The sequence below is a fragment of the Triticum aestivum genome, chromosome 3D (assembly GCF_018294505.1).
Source record: "Triticum aestivum cultivar Chinese Spring chromosome 3D, IWGSC CS RefSeq v2.1, whole genome shotgun sequence".
NCBI lineage: Eukaryota > Viridiplantae > Streptophyta > Magnoliopsida > Poales > Poaceae > Triticum > Triticum aestivum.
In genome coordinates this window covers 571,408,408-571,421,774 of record NC_057802.1, presented here as the reverse complement: position 1 = coordinate 571,421,774, position 13,367 = coordinate 571,408,408, and the positions used below count along the sequence as shown (strand labels likewise).

Here is a 13,367-nt window from a genome sequence, read left to right as displayed (position 1 = left end):
TCGATCTGCCAGGGATGTCTTGTGGCAGTCTTTTTATTGACATTAAAGCCAATGTGGAGGACATGCTACGTCTGACATCTTCAGACTTAAGACTGCATTTGGTATCGTGCCATGGGTTATGGTAATCTTTCTCCTTTGTAATTCATCATTTGGACTTAAGACTTCTTTTGGCACCATGTCGTGGATTATGATAATCCTACTATTATTTTCGAATTTATCTTTTCACGAACCAATATTTTCTAGTTCCTTAGCAGAACATTGCTCAGAAACCATAAGACAAATGTTAGGACTGGTTCGCAAGGAGTCCCTCCTTCCTGTCAAAAGAAAACGAGTGCTTGCTCTCTTGTAACCATGGCCGATAAATCAGTTCTAAAGGGTGCAAGGGTGTGGCCTTGTGCAAACAAATGAACACAAAAATTATGCGAGCACACAGCTGCTTATACACTCATCTATCACTACTTACATTATTTCTGTTTGTACAAATTATCACTGCAAATGATACACGGAGGTCAATTCTGTTTCAAAGTACCCGCAAAAAAAATCTGTTTCAAATAACACGCTCAAAAATAACTCTTGAGACATGCTTATCAACCATATGTTGCGGGCAATTAGCAGCGTAGTAGCATGTTTTAACAACATCCATGAAGGTTTGCTTTGTCTTGCTGTTATTAGTTGTATCATCACACCTCTGGAGATGATATTGAGCAAGTTCTTGCATGTCAGACTCAACTTTTTAATCAATGCGGTATATTATTACCTTGTTTTTTTCGTTGTCCTATAAATCACATCATTAGTCGAATGGTTATAAACATTGAAGCATGATAATAAAAAATATAATTTGTCATCAACGTTTCTCTGGCAAGTTGGGTGACCCATAGGCATTAGGACGAAAAGTATCTATGGCGCCGCCAATGCCGATAGCTAGCCGATGACACATATCACCCAAACTAGGGCTTAAAATACGCGAATCTAGAAAAATACACAAGATATTAAACCCATTAAGGTACGCATGAAGGGCGGCCAACCAGCTATGCCACGTGGCGCAAACTGGTTGGCCGCGGTGAGAAATCTTTTTGAATTTTATTTAGACGAAGGCGTGGATAATTTTTTAAATGTATTTTTTTAGATGGAGGTGAGGACCTCTGGTATTTTCTAAATGGATGGTTGTTCAAAGTGGCACTCGCTGGTAGGCTGCAGTGGTAATTTTTTTCTTTTTTCTTTTTTACTTCTTTTTTAGATGAAGGTGAGGATTTTTTTCTGAGATGTTTTTTAGACGGCGAGGACTCTGTATTTTTTTAATGGAAACGTGCGCACAACTTCCTCTCAAGCGGTGCCACCCAATCACTAGTGACCCTAAATAGTCAGCATACTACATGGACAAAGAACAAAAGTCTAGTTAAACCAATTAAAACTATCTTGCTCCCTCCTCCCATGCCCTAATATGAAATTCCAACAAAGAAGGTGGATCACGTCCGTACGGCTTAATTTGAAATTACTTTTGCTTTAGAGGAGGATGGGAGATGTTAAGTCGTTAACTTCTTTATCTATTTTCTATGGAAATTCTCAATTGTTTTCATTTGTATAAATACATATTTTTTATATGGTGGAGGCAATAAAGTAAAAATGGAAAGATTAAACTTACTAGACATAACAAACCAAACGGGTTAGTTTTAATACGCATTAGAAGTACAAGTTGTGCTTTGTCGTGACTTAATTTGATGTTGACTTCTACTATTTGCATGTATGTATGTAATTTGATTCTCAAGTTATATAATTACTAAAAATGCTCCATATGCACAGGGGCCGTTTTATGGAAATAAGATGTGCAGTTCAACAAATTTACTCTCTTCCTTAAAAGGCATCCATCCTTATAACAACCTTTTAGTCATTTATAATCTACGGGTTCATGTTTATAATTCTGTAGCTTCTCAAGCTGCCAGGTCAATGTAAGCTAGGACATCGAAATTCTTAATTAAATGATTTGTATGACAATATGAAGGGCTTGTTTAATACTGAAATTATAGATTACATAGCTGAAATTAGCAGAAGACATAGATAAGTTATGAGCCAAAACCAGCACCAAACCATGCATTATTGTATAGTTGTAGACCAATATAGGAAGTGTAAAAGAACGCAAACATGTTATATGTTTGGCATATCAAATGAAAAAATAGATCTATTGTTGATTTTCTTAAGTTACACATCATAAACAAACAAAATAATATAATTGAGTTAGCATATAATCAACCAAAATCAAATCTAAAATATATTAACACTGCATATTTCACATTACGCCAATACTAAAAAAAATTGAACACAAATGATGTCTGTTGATTCAACAAAGTACCAGGAGCAACACTTCATGTCTAACAACACAAAAAAAAGTTAAGAACAATTGCTTGTAATTTTCTATTTTTCTCAAAATCTATCTTGAGAGTTTGATGGTTAAAAGCATATCCCTTAAGTTTAAGAGTAGCTTGCAAGGCTTGACATGGAAGGTGCATCCATTGCAGGTAACCCCCGGCTGCTATGTCCTAAGATGCACATACCCAACCATATTACATTTCGTATTCATTCTAGAGGGAAATAATGTAATAATTCTGGTATCACACATGATGTGGCATTAAATAGTAGGGGTTTACCTGAGAAAGTAACTGCTTATGGTGAAGATCGTCACAAATAGAGGATGCAAGTTGAATGAATCGAGCACCATGCATGCTATTCATCATGGATGGCACTTCAACAGTTAGTCCAGCACAAATCTCAATAACTTTAACAAGAAGCAAGCATGTTTGTTTTCTGTTAACCAGGCATGGCCCTTGTTGCATAATACTAGATTTTGTATACTTGTCATCATAAGTGTTTATCTGTTCCATCATCCATTCGTTCCACTAAAAGTACAAAGAATTGTATTAGAACTTATATCTGATATAACATTGTAATAACTAGTTCCACCAGAAGTTCAAAGAATAATATTAGAATGTATGTTTGATAAGATGTTGTAATAACTTGCAAATCGGGCAGCTCTTTTTTAACTTACAGCACATTGTAAGAGATTGTGGATTTAGTTTGGTCCTTCGCAAGAAGGTAGTGCCTCTTGCGCTAATGCATCAATAAGTTGTTGAAGTGCACTCGCAAGAAATTCGTCTTTCATATTTCCTTTAAGCCTGAATGCATGCTTTGTTAGATCACTACATTTTACTGAATTTGCATAAATATTGATCTAGAGCAGTTTAACGTACACAAATGTATTATTTAGGTATTGAATCCAATGATTAAATAAGTGATGGCATATGCACAAACTTTTCTTGTACAGTATGAAGCATGTTTGATATGAAATAATGTCATAATTGATCGTGTTTACTATATGTTTACAAATTAAAAGTTGCATGATGTCATAATCTATGAAGTATAGAAGTGGTGCTGATTTGATCACAACACCCATTTTTAGTACTCCCTCCGTCCCACAATATAAGATGTTTTTGCAAGCTATGTTAGCTTGCAAAATGTCTTATGTTAGGGAATAGAGGGAGTATAATTTTAAACATGAGGACATCATCCCAAGTCCAACTAAGCCAATGCAACTATCGTATTATCATATGTGTTGCCATATTTCTTAGTCAGAGACCTAAAACCAAAGCGACCCATGCAAAACATTATCATGTGGCACATTGATTCAATATTGGACTGGAATGCTCGGTCATGCTTGGTTGATATGCTCACCACGATGGGTCGTCATTTTCTTCATAGGGGCGACGCTGTAGAAATTGTACCATCCTTTCCTTTCTCATCAAATTGCTACGAAGGTGCGTAGAAATAGTGTTGGCAAGCACTGAAACTGTTGTCCATGCAAATCGCTCATTGGCACGGCTTGGTTAAAAAATGCTGGCAGCGGCTAAAAAATAAGTTCTTAAAACATCTTTTGGTGCCACCTAAAAAACCTTGAGGCCACTCCTAGTAAACCATCTACAAAATATAATGCCAAATAATTTTATCATTCTTAAGCTAAGTTCATGTAGGAAAATAAGGTAAGAGAAAATAAAAAGTGTGTGGGACTATTATATACTTTTGCAAACCATGCCACTCAAGCTGATGTAGAACTTGGCAACGGTTGAAATCATGTCTTGCCAACTCCATATAGGTATTATTATTCACAAGTGGCATCCTGCCAAAAAGCGATTCATTATTTATGGGATTTTTTCGTTATTCCCACTAAAGAAATATGCCACACACAACTGTTTAAATTTGAAATATAGTAGTAAATGTTACCTGTATAATGTCTTTCCAATCCATACATCATCACTACCACCATATTGATCTAGATAGGTTCTTGCTTCTAACGAGGCAAGTTTGCATACCAAGGGAAGTCCAGCATGTATTGTACCTACTAATCAACAACATTACTTCTGCTTACATCTAGAGAAGTTAATTTTTTATATAAAGAAGATAATACATGTGCTTCAGACTTTCTAAAAAATAGAAATGGTAAAAGAACAAGAGATATTACTAAGAAACTGACATGAATCTTAGAGATATACTCGCATTTCACAAGAGTATACTTGCAAGCAATTATATTCTGTATTAGAACAATCTATTTTGTCTCACGTCCAGGTGCAATGTTGTGAACACTCTCACTTAATGTTTCATTGTGCAAATCCACCTAATGATACATCGATTCTATCTAAATTCTTGATACTTCTATATTTGTTCAGGCAGTACGAATAATAAAAAGGTTATGAAGAATAAACCCCTAGTACTAGCACTTGTTTGATTACCTCACCAGGCAAATCCTTAGAAATGATCCACTTATCACAAATTGTGCCCTGGACTTCTCTTTCTCTAAGATACTCATATGAAAAAGCCCTAGCATGCTGCAAGATATCCTCTCCAGGAAAACTTATTTGAGCGGCCCTATTCAGGTTATACAACCCAGTGACTGCCTGAGTCGATTGTCCAAGTAAACAAAAAAACTCCCCACCCTTCTCAAAATGCTTAAACACACCTGTATAATAATAAAAATTGGCGCAAAAAACTGGATAAATATACAGAGTAAGTACAACATTGTTACCAGGAAATGTAATTGCATTGTTAATGTAAGAGAGAAAATTGTGTTCTATATGGGGAGACATTATATCCATGTAGTCGCAGTAGTCGAAAAGCCATAGACGTGTCATCCAAATCCATTACATTAGAATTTCTAGCCCAGCAAATCCCTTCTTCTGTCCAATACCTACATAGTGAAAAGGGAGGTAAATAACTCTTTCCTCATAAAGTGCCTCAAGTCTAGCATTACCATGCCACGGTCCCGAAATAGAAAAAATGTACTAACAAAATATATATATATATAGTTAAAAACCTTTTGACATAGTCCATGCAATATTCAATCTCTCGCTCAAAGTATCGTGAGATCCCAAGACGCTCCAGCCGATCAACAGCCCAGAGGTGCTCAAGAAGATCAACAGGGTAAACATTGGGAACTGAAAATGGCCAAGATAAACAAGGTGGGACCACAAATTACAAATAGCATTGAAGAGAGTGTGCATCACAAAATTTAATCAATTTGATGCTATGGACATCTTACCGCCTCGTTAAATTTCTTGACTATCATGTTGATATACTCAAAGCATTTGTTGTCGCCAGTTTGCATAAGAGCGTAAGCATTAGCTGAAGGAGAACACAAGAAGGAGCCATCACAGGACTGTAGCTTCAAAAGCTTTTGCCAGTCCAATCCAGGCATTCCTTCGATACTATATAGAAGTGATGTCGGAATGTTATGCATTATATCCTTTGGAATCCTACATTGTAGGACCATAAGAAATTAATAAGGAGGAAAAATCTCCTTATGGAAACAAAGGAAAAAGTGATGCATCTTGTTCCACAACTAGATTAGTTCGACATGATGTGTACATCCTAAGCTTCACTTCTCTGTTAGCATATATGCTCTTCAAAGCAGGGTGGTCATATGGAAATTCAATCCCTTGGCTCCTAGCTGCTTCTATGAGAGAAGGGAATGCAATCTCAAAACCAACGGGCATTGGCTCTAGATCTTCCTTCGTTAACCTCCACATGTTCTCCTCAATAAATGCGAGTCCTAAAAACCAAATGGTTAGTATTAAAGCATATGGGTCCATCAATGATTAGTTGACTATTTGAAAATAGACTGTATATGTGACTTTACACTACCTCTCTTGCATTTTATAGGTTCAAGAGACCACTTTGTCAGTGCTACAACACAAGCAAGAGTGTTCATCATCCGGTCATAGGCAGAGAACAAAGATGCATCACCCCAAGAGTTGTCAGGTAACTGGTTGTTGATGATCCACTTGACGGACGTCATGAATTGTGGTCCATCGCCACCATCTAGCCTCGACACTAGGGCAACCCAAGCAGTGTTGTATGTTGAGATGCTAATCTCCCCATCATTCATTGATCTTAGCATTTCCCTTACTTGATAAATTAGATTCGGCAAATCTACACCTGGAACCTGGTGGAAATATTGACTGGCATGGTTAGTAACAAATTGAAAGGCGGTCAATTATTCATTATAATTGTAGAAATATTTTCCTCGAAAAGTAAATGGAATCACTATAGAATTAAATGTTTGCCTTGGAAATCACTTCGTAATCATCAAGGTAAAGTGGCTTATCAGGTTGTTTGGTGATCTGAGTCTCCTCTTTCATCTGATTGGTTTGTAGCCCTGCAGTTATAGTGAAATATACTCACCATGAAATTCAATATAGTAGAAAACATCACAAGTTCACATGACACATGCACTACAAGGCATTAAGTAAAAATGAATTTTCCTTAAATAGATAAAGAATGCAGGAATCCACAGTAACCACCATCAAAACACAGCTTTAGCTAGAACATCCTTTACCATTTTTCACATACCTCTCATTCTTTTTTGCTTATTATGTTAGAATTCGTGCAATATCCCAGGGAACTCTAGTGGCAAGGGAAATACCTTGCCCGGTACTGATGAGAAATTCTTTATTCCATACAATATTGAACAAAATATTGCAACTAGTAACCAAAGTAGTTTCAATACTAATTATCATTTTTCGAAATTGATTGAATGGAAAAAGTCATGTAAGCATTGTACTCAGTACTTTAAGAGTATTTAAAGGATGGAATTGAGAAGTTAAAAGTCCTCTAAGGCACTAAGATAGTACAAACAACTAGTAACTGTGTACATGCAATGTGCATGGATGTTACGTGGAATATTAATTTCATGTCTCTATTAGGTAGGATTTTAATTACATGTTTGGCATCAACGTTGATACTAGGAAGGTCATTAACTGCATGCTAAATGTGGAGGTACTCAACATTGAGGCAATTTGGACAATTAGATTACGTGGTTTGACAGCTGAGATGGTTTGAATCTACTTCACTCGTGCTTTTATAGGAGGACTAGATTGATAGTAGGTTTTTTAGGTTTCATGCTTGGTAGGTGGTTATGTGATCATCGAACAGAGGAGCTTACCGCCCATTCAAATCTTGACTTAACATGCTAATCAAAGTGAAATCATTTATTTTTTATCATGGTAACAAGATGATCGATCAACATGTGGCTAATAGTCACACATACAACATCCTGACAGAAATAGCTTGAGATTGGGGAAAGTTGACAAAGGAATTCAGCAAATAAACTAATGGCGTGACTTTCATCGATAATAATATCATTGAGAATCATTGTGTAGTGATATTGGAAAACTACATGGATTGTATATGCATGTGGTTTCAATTTATTAAAAACATATTTTAGAAGTCTTACCTTTGAGAATATTGTACCAGCACCCATGGAGTGATTATTAAGCTCTAGGTATAGTTTGGATGTTAACCTAGACGAGGCGTTTCGGCTCTCGGGTGCATCTGCTTCTGTGGGTGAAGAGTAATATAAAAAAAATACTAGTCTGATTTTTTTTACATGGAAGATGTTCAAGTGCATGGTGTATGTGCCAAATTTCACTGTGTTTGGACATTTGAGTAGCTCTCAGTAAAAAGGATAAATTTGGGGTATGTGAAAAAGTGTATTGTTCACGTAGTGTTGGACTGATTTTGTCTTTTTTTTGCCAGGAGCTCCTTAGATGTCTGAACATGGTGAAATTTTGCCCGGACATCACACACTTGAACATCTTTCATGCAAAAAAAAATTAGGGTTTTTCCAAAAATTTCTAGTTTTTTTTAATTTACTGTTCACCAGGATGAGTCTCGGTTCAGAAATGAATATTCATGTTAACCCAATTTACTTAGACCACTCTCAATGCATGGCTAGAGCATGTGCTTAGTACTTTTACAAGTTTAGGAACTAAAGTTCCCAACACAGAGGAGGTTAGTTTAATTTGTTGTAACTAAGTTTTGTTAATTTCATACCACCTCCGTCCAGAATTAGTTGTCGTTGAAATGGATGTATCTAGACATTTTTTAATGCTAAATACATCCGCTTGAGCGACAAGCAATTTTGGACAAGTAAGTTACACCACCACATTAGTGTTTTTTTTGGCATCTAGCATGACTCAGCACTATCGCAAGGTGGAGCCCTAGAGGGAAATTTTGCCCTACTCAACTACAAGCATGTTAGCTCCTCCAAAGAAAAGCACGTTGGCTACTGGCGCCACTATCCCAAGGGCGTCATATGCTCGTGCGCAATTGTGAATCTAAAGAAGGAGGGTTGACGGGACGAAAAATTAGTGGACATGTTTTGGAAGACTGGTACTAGGATACCAACAAGAAAAATATAGTACATATGCTCACTAAATAATCCTAGATAAATATATTGAACGACCCTGCAACCACCAGAACAAATATGGTATCTGTCGAGAGGAAGAAAAAGATGGATTTATATGAATAACAACTTTCCTTTTTCCTTTGTTACTCAAAGTACAGATTGAACTTTGAATTGAAATTAAAGATATGATAGATTATTTTTTGTGTCAATAATATTGAGATTCTTTTGAAGAATAGGTTACATTAGATAATGGATATCATTTAAATATCGGCATCAATAAATTCAAAAAAAAATCAAAGGGATAACAATTCAAATATGTTCTCTAACAAGCACATGCATACACTTTTTTTTACTTTCTTAGTCTAAATCAAGTAATACCTTTGCTGGCTTCAGCATGGGAAACATAAGTGGCATGAACCATCCGCCTCGCCGGGCGCGTGCTAGTGGAGTCCATCAAAACACTGGTAACATATTTGCCGCGGACAAGGCATGAATCTGATTGTTTAACTGCAAAAGAGAACAAGGGGTAAGGGGCAACTTGATGGAAATCATGAAAGTGGGACCGGCAGTGGCGAAGCCAGGAGTTCAAAGTTGTGATGTCAAGTAGTTGTATTTAGATTAATTCTATATTATTTTTCAGACGTTTTCTACTGATTTGGCCTTAATCCTGTGTAGTCAATTGACTACACAAAACACCCCTGGCACCGCCACTGGGGACCGGGTCCCTTCGGCCTCATTTACAAAACTTAAAAAACTACTTTTACAAGTTTCAAACCATTTAAACCTTCTTTCACAAGTACATATGCACCATGAAATATATACTTGTAAATTTCATTAAAAAATATTTGTTCAGAGCTAAAGAAAATAAAACAAAATGGTTCCATAAAGATGTATTGTCCACTATTATACACCCACATTTTTTATTTTTTGGCACAACTCACAAATAAAGACATATGTTACAGGTATGCAGATCAGACTTATGTCAGAATTTTCTGAATGTTCAACATATATATTTTTTTGTTTTAGAATAGTAGGACCAGTGTAGCTTGGCATCAAAACGACTACTCTCGCAACTTGACAGCAAATATAGTTAACCAGGCTATGTCTGGTTTGTTGCGATATATGATTGATACAAGATGAATTTTCTCGTGACTTAATGTCAAACAAGTAACATGAATTCACATATACAAAAAAAATGGAGGAGGCCGTCGCAAGTGCAAAACCATCCTCATCACCACATATAAGATACAAATTAGATAAACGGTAATCCACTTCTGAGCCCAGGCTCAGCTGCACCCGTCCTTACGAAAAAACTGAAAATAAATACTAGCAAAATTCAAAATATTTCAAAAAATTTGTGTGTGGTAGATAATTTGATGCGTGAGGTACGCTCTAATTATCAAATCATTTGGACATCTGAGCAGCTCTTGGCAAAAAAGACAAATTCGGGGTCTGTAAAAATGTTTACTGTTCATGCACTGTTTTGACCCGATTTGTCTTTTTTGCTAAGAGCTTCTCAGAAGTCCAAATGAACTAAAAATTTGAGAGGACCTCACGTGATAAATTGTCTACCATGCAAAAAAAGATTGGAATTTTTTGAAGTTCTTTTTGAATTTTTTGTGATTTGTTTCTTGGACAGGTGCAGATGAGCCTGAGTACCGAAACGCCGCACTCCAAGATGAATATATAAACTAGAACATGCGGAAACATGATAGAGTAGAGGTGACCTTGGAGAAGAGCACACCGCCTTGAACCGCGGGTGCCAGGTGCCCTCGCTGGCGGTGGATGCAGTTGCATGGTGTGACGCTTGCAATGTACGTATCGTCCTTGACATTGCTGGAATGCTGGCCTATTAATACCCTTGTGAAGAAGTAAGGGTTGTGGTAGAGAGAAAGATGCTGCTTAATTAGTCAACAGATTAACTGAAAAGAGAGTGCAGCTACCGCGTGCCAAGGGCCGTTAGCTATCTCAAAACCAATCAAAAAGAGAGAAGGGAATGATTCCTCTCGAGGGATGCTCTCGGTAGTGGACAAAAAAGCCTTGGACGCTTGCAGCGAGACAGGGACATCTGTGATTCTGCGGCCGCATCGTCATTATGCTAAAGACATGATGCAATATTGCAGCTAATAGGAACGAATCCTTAAGACAGGCTAACCGGATCTGAATTTTAGTTAACGACGCGAAGACTGGACCGCGGCTATGCAGACCTCGCCTCATTCATACATAAGATTCTTCTTGTGTTTCTGTGTCTGAAAATTGTACTTCCTCCATTCCACAATGTAAAACGTTTTTTAAAACTACGCTAGTGTTAAAAAACATCTTACATTATGAAACGGGGGGAGTACTATGTACCTTCTTTTTTTTTGAAAAGAAAAAGATCCTGCGTTTTCACGTGCTACCATCCAACAACTATAAATTGTGTTTCTATTCTGCACAATTAGCACGCATGTGCATTTCAGCGTACGGGCTCACGGAAATAAAGAAAAGTTGACCCATCGACACTCCGGTGGGAGCAACTTGGTCCAAAACGTGCCTCGGCCAGCGAATCCATCCAACGTGGCATGCCATGCAAGCAAGTGGGGTACGCTTAACAACCTACGCCGCAAGCAATCATCAAACAATGCACCGGCCAAAATGAAAAGTCTAATTATTTTCATATTGATGTCATTTCATCAACCACTTGACGGCCATGGCCCTTGGTGGCAGCTATGGCGGCCGAAGACAGTGTACAAGGCGCCTGGCAACGAGAAGGCATCGGAGCCGCCGCCTTCTTCGTCTTCTTCGCCGACTCCTAGGAGAGCGCTGACGCAGTCATAGTCGCCTTCCTTGCTCGCTTGCCGACGGATGGAGTTACGGGAGGGCGGCCTACATTCGCCGGAGATGCAGCAGCCTTGCCATCGACCTTGCCATCGGTGATGGTTGCCTGTGTGGTGGCCTGGAGGAGGTTTTTCATACCAAACTTCTTCCTTAGTGCCGTCGGCAAGCGGGGTCGTTCCCGATGGCGGCAGAGAGGATATGCGGCGGGGATAAGAAGTGGTGGCCACTCGGGCGGGAGAAGGGGGAGGGGGGCAAAACTTTTAGTCTCCGAGACATCCGTCGTGTATATTTGAGAGACTTGGCCTCACTTTTCGGGTAAAGGAGAATAATTTATCCTCCTCTAACCATTAGAGAGTTTGATTAGATGCGGTTAGCTGCCTATTTTCGTTCTCTAAAAAAGTTTAGGTCACCCCGAGTGCCAAGAGCTGTTAGCTATCTCCAAACCAATCAAAAAGAGAGAAGGGAATGATTCCTCCTCGTGGGAAGCTCTCGGTAGGGACAAAAGCCTTGGAAGCTTGCGTTGAGATAGGGACATCTCTGACTCTAAGACTGGATCGACATTCGCTATATCGAACATATAAACCATGCTAGAGTACCCGCCCATCCAGAGGCAACACTCACGGGCGACGATTTTGACCGCCCGATAGAGTTACCAAGGTTGCAACAGTGCTCTTCTTGGCTGCTGGCGTCTGGTCAGCCGTTTATTTTTTTTCACGTTCGGAACTGCTTTAGAGGAGGATGACGGGTGGGTCCATGAGCCTATGGGGGCCATCGAGCAGAGGGAGGGTTTCCCTGGAGCCTGCATGAACGATTGGTGCAGATTGACCTACCTTTCGCACCCGCGCAAGCGACCTCCTCCTCGCTTCCCATTCGTCCTCCCTCCTAGCCTCCGTCGCCTCCTCTCCTTCCTCCTCCTCCTCTCTCTCGCCGGTGCCACCGAAGGAGGACAAGAGGAAGAAGACGGGGGGAGAAGAGGAAGGAGAGGCCTTGGTTTGCCTTCTTCCCCCACGCTAGCCCCTCCACCTCGCCTTCGTCCTCTCCGTCGTCCATGCTGCTCTCGGAGTCCATGCCGACCTCGCCTTCGTCCTCCTCGCTGCGCACCAAACCCTAGCCCGCCCCGCCGGTCCCAATGGCCGCCACGCACCACCGGCCCCTCCACGCCCTCCTCGGCGGCGGCGCAGGTAGGCATCCTCGCTAACACGCGCTCACCTCCTCCTCGTCTGCTCTCTCCCGATTCCGCCGATCTGCGAGGCTGACTGACCCTGCCCCGCCGCTCCTCGCCCAGTCACCGACCTGCTCCTCTGGAGGCAGAGGAACGCCTCCGCGGGGGGCGTCGCGGGCGCCACGCTCGTCTGGTTCCTCCTCGAGCGTTCCAGGTACAGCCTCGTGTCGGTCCTCTCCAACGTCGTCCTCCTCCTGGTCGTCATCCTCTTCTTCTTCTTCTGGGCCAAGTCCGCCTCGCCGCTCAACAGGTTCGTGCGTTTACTCCCCACTTTGCTCTGCCTGGCGGCTGGCCTATCTTGCTACTCCAGTACAGACTAGCACTCGTTCGAGATCTAGTCCAGAACTACATTGCGCCCCTGCTTCGCTATGGCCGTATGCTCCGTGATCACTGATGCATGCTGTATACCTACAAATTAGGACCGAAATTGGAGTAGTTCCAGTCGTGCAGATTAGAACTGAATTATGCCATGCTTTACTGTAGTTGTATGCTGTTACTGCTGAACTGTTTGGTAGATTGTTCAAACAAAGTCGTCCAGTCGGTTTGCTACAATGTGTATTACTATACTTAAGAAGTTTTAGGAATTTGGTCCTAAGCACT

General features: G+C 39.9%; 2 pseudogenes; one reads left to right on the top strand and one right to left on the bottom strand.

Moving 5' to 3' along the window:
- Window positions 1-547: 547 nt before the first annotated feature.
- On the bottom strand, window positions 548-12,613 carry LOC123076549 (ent-copalyl diphosphate synthase 1, chloroplastic-like; annotated as a pseudogene).
- A 61-nt stretch (window positions 12,614-12,674) lies between these two features.
- LOC123076548 (reticulon-like protein B11) lies at window positions 12,675-13,087 on the top strand (annotated as a pseudogene).
- Window positions 13,088-13,367: the final 280 nt, after the last annotated feature.